The sequence below is a fragment of the Hakea prostrata genome, chromosome 8, assembly GCF_041222555.1.
Source record: "Hakea prostrata isolate BN-2017 chromosome 8, UWA_Hpros_2, whole genome shotgun sequence".
Lineage (NCBI taxonomy): Eukaryota > Viridiplantae > Streptophyta > Magnoliopsida > Proteales > Proteaceae > Hakea > Hakea prostrata.
In genome coordinates, this window is record NC_142607.1 from 9,129,943 (window position 1) to 9,133,991 (window position 4,049).

General features: G+C 43.8%; 1 pseudogene; it reads left to right on the forward strand.

The window, feature by feature from the left end:
• Positions 1-273: 273 nt before the first annotated feature.
• On the forward strand, positions 274-1,887 carry LOC149006715 (zinc-finger homeodomain protein 11 pseudogene; annotated as a pseudogene).
• The last annotated feature ends 2,162 nt before the right edge of the window (positions 1,888-4,049 follow it).

Sequence of the window (4,049 nt, forward strand, 5' to 3'; positions counted from 1 at the left end):
TTATGACAACACCAAACTATAACAACATTTCCTGCATTTCAGACTTCGTCCTGCTAAAACTGGCAATTCCTAACCAGGGTGAGAGACTCAGAGCTAACACTGCAAACTCAAGCTCAACTTGAGGAGAGACAAGTAGCTTCCTACGGATTACATGTTACAACTTACAACTAGGGTTAAGAAATGAACGGTTAAGATACGACACTTGGGTATAATTTTCTCTTCTTTTTTTCTTCTGTCCCTGTCATCATCTGTCCTTAGAAACCCAGATTTTTGTTTACTCATCTCTCATCACTCATCATCATTTCTCAATTCCTACATCATCTTCTTCTTCTTTGATCTCTGTTTCTCTCTGTTTCCATAGCCTACAGTTCCTTAAGCCTTAAATGTTTCAGCTTCAACCATGAACTTAACCCCCATCCCCACCACTACAGCCACCGCCACAGCCACAGCCACAGCCACCGCCACCGCCAAAGCCCAGGAAGCAGAATCAGATCATACACCACCACCGCCACTGCCGGCGCCGCCGACCCATCTACCCAAGCCAACAGCTGATAACCAAACTCCTAAAGCCTTATCCTTAACAAACGGCGTACTTAAGCGCATACACCACCATCGCCCAATTAGCCCTTTGATTCCAGTACCGGTTGTTTACAGAGAATGCCAGAGGAACCACGCGGCGAGCTTAGGTGGCCACGCCTTGGACGGCTGTGGAGAGTTCATGCCATCTCCCTCCGCCACCCTCACCGACCCAACTTCTCTCAAATGCGCTGCTTGTGGTTGTCACCGCAACTTCCACCGCCGTGAACCCGAAGAAGACATGCTATCCTTGGACTTCCCCCACCACCACCACTACCACCTCCCACTTCCTGCTTCTATCGCCGCGCGTGGGAGGAGCCCTAATTCACCTTCTTCCTCACCACCACCGCTCTCGTCTTCCTACTACCCTTCTGCGCCTCACATGTTGCTTGCTTTGAGTACAAGATTTTCGGGTCCGTCAGATACCCATCAAGTAGTTGCAGCAACGACAATGACGACGGCAACCACGGGGAACCCAGATGGGCGGAAGCGATTCAGGACGAAATTCAATCAGGAGCAGAAGGAGAAGATGTTTGCGTTCTCGGAGAAGCTGGGTTGGAAGATGCAGAAGAGTGACAAAGAATTGATCGAAGACTTCTGCAATGAGATTGGAGTTGAGAAGGGCGTTTTGAAGGTGTGGATGCATAATAACAAGCACAACTCTGCCAAGAAAGAGAATGCTAGCAACAACAATGGCAGTATAAGTGGCTTTGATGGCATTCAGAATCAAAATCAGAGTCTGGGTTTCCATAGTCATACTGGAAGCCCTCCACTGGTCACTGCTAATGCTTCTTCTTCCTCATCTTAATGAATTACTCTAATGATCTTTTATTGAGTTTAAAGAACTAAATGAGGCGTATTAAAACACTTTTTTGTTTCCGCTGTTCATCATTTGTCACTTTGTTGTCGACAAGGTAGGAGATAGAGCAGGAGAAAGGAGAGAAAAAAGAATTTAGTACCTGTCACACTCTTGTTCCCCTGTTGTAATGGGGGTGGTCAGGTAGGAAGGAGGGAGATTCTGCGCTTATTTTACTGGTTAATTTCGTTTCATTGATGATGTGGGTTGCTTAAGATTTGGGTTTAAAGGTATCTATTTTTTAATCCTACTTTCTATTTTGGGTCATTCTTGTCTCAAGAATCCCTTTTGGGTCATCGGTTTCTGGTTTGGTTTCCTGGTGGGGCTCAATAAGTATACACTTCTTCAGTTAGATATGCTACCGTGCCGTGCCTTCTCTTTCAATCTCAAAATGGGTATTCTCTGTTTCTTCCCTCTCTTAGCAAAGAGGCTTCAAAAATTCCACCATTGATTTACTCTCTCTAATGCACACATGGTTCTTACATTCTTTCTTCAAAGTTGGAATTTCCAAAATCAAACTATTTGAAGCTTCAAGTAGCAAATATGATTAAACACTATCTCTCTGAAACTCTCTGAAACTCATTTCCTGTGCTTCACTTAGCTAATCTTAGGTGATGGACCGAATAAGTAAGATGAGGAACCAAATTGCATATGATCCATGAGGTCCTGTCTATCAAATTCTCCAGATTGAGTTTTCTTCTTTTGATTCAAATGTATTTGCTGCGTGGGTTTCTAAGTTTATCTTCGTTGAGAAGGGAGGATGGAGGCAGAAGGCCAACTTAGGACTTTTCCTTCTTTGGGTTCTGGATGGCAACCTCTGTAAACGACCTCGTTTTAATTTGAGTGGTTGTAAGTTCGTTGCAACTTGTAACCATCGCTTACATGTATTACTTGCGAGGTTTTACTTTTCTTTCTTCAATTTGCCTTCTAAATGGCGTTTTGACTCTATGATATGACAAAGACTGCTCAAACCCTTGCTGATCGCATATGTGATATGTAATATCCCTATCTTTTATAATAAAAGCATCTACACAATAAAAGCATCAATCCTGAGTCATCTTCTTTGTTTTTTTCTTTTTGAACTCCAGCACAACATCATTAATACACTTTTGAGAAACAGACGGTCGAGATCTCAACCGTTCGCTAGTATTGCTTGATTAATGCACAATACTCAAGCAATTTCCATTCTCATCTCCATCACTGCAACCTGAATTATGTCGCATATGCAAGGTCAGACATGTTGATTGGTGTTGCTGTGTCGGTGGCGACACCACCAACATGGCGACACCAGTTGACATGTTGGGCGATTTTTTGAGGGATTTGATGATTAATGGACAAAACCAATTCTCCACCAACGTCGCCGATGCCCTCCAACACTACACCACGATCTCCAGCGCCCCTGATAAAATGTTTGCCGTTGAGCTGAGATCCACGCTAAAGCCCTCTACAACTGCCCATCCAACCCCTGCAATTTCTTGGTATTTGGCGACACCACCAACATGGCGACACCAGCTGATATGTCGGGCGATTTCTTGAGGGGTTTGATGATTAATGGACAAACCAATTCTCCACCAACGTCGCCGATGCCCTCCTCCACTACACCTCGATCTCCAGCGCCCTTGATAAAATCCGCCGCTGAGCTGAGATCCACGCTAAAGCCCTCTACAACTGCTCATCCAATCCCTGCAATTTCTTGGTATTTGGGCTCACCCATGAAACCCTCCTCTAGAAAGCCCTAAATCAAAATAGCTGCACTGTTTTCCTTGATGAGAACGAGTACAAAATCACCAAGTTTGAGCAGAAGCACACCGACATGGAAGCTTACAACATGTCTTACACAACCAAGGTTAGCTAGATGAAGGAATTGATCATCTCTGTAAGGGAGCAGATTAGGAAGGAGTACAAAATCTGCTATTCTTCGACTGCAATTTTGGGATCAATGATCTTCCCAATCACTTGTACGAGGTGCATGGGATTTAATCTTGGTTGATCGCACTGCACATGGTTGAAAGCAAGGTCTAACATGTCGATCATTGATTATCGTTGACTTTTTTTTTATCGAGTCGCTGGGGGGTGTCATGTCGCCCCTCAACTTCATGGCGATATATCGCGAACACATTGTACCATGCGATATATCCCTCTTATCTAGCCCAACCTAACCGAAAAGGAATTTTGGGGGGGGGGGGGGGGGAGGACTTAGGAAGGGATGAAGTAGAGAGTTCTTGATTGGTGGTAGTGTTTTTCAAAATGCTTGTGGGCCTAGTGTACATTACTGTAGCATTGATTCTGGACCCACCAATGTTGGCTCTGTTCACTGTTCCACACTTCCACTATTAGCTGGCTTCCAGCCCCCACAGTTATTCTTGAATTTTTTTTTCTTTTTTAATCAATACTAGCATTTTGAAATTTGAAACATTCTCCCTCTGCGGAAAAAAAGAAGAGAAAAAGAAAAAATGTGGGGGGGCGTTCCTAAAGTTCAACAACAAAAGGCGAAAAAGTCTTGAAGATAAAACGGATAATGTTTCTTTTTTCGCTAAAATAAAATGAATAGTGTTGAACTGTTCATAACAACCAAAGGTGATCCTTTTCATGATCTTGTTAATGAGAAAGGTGGTCC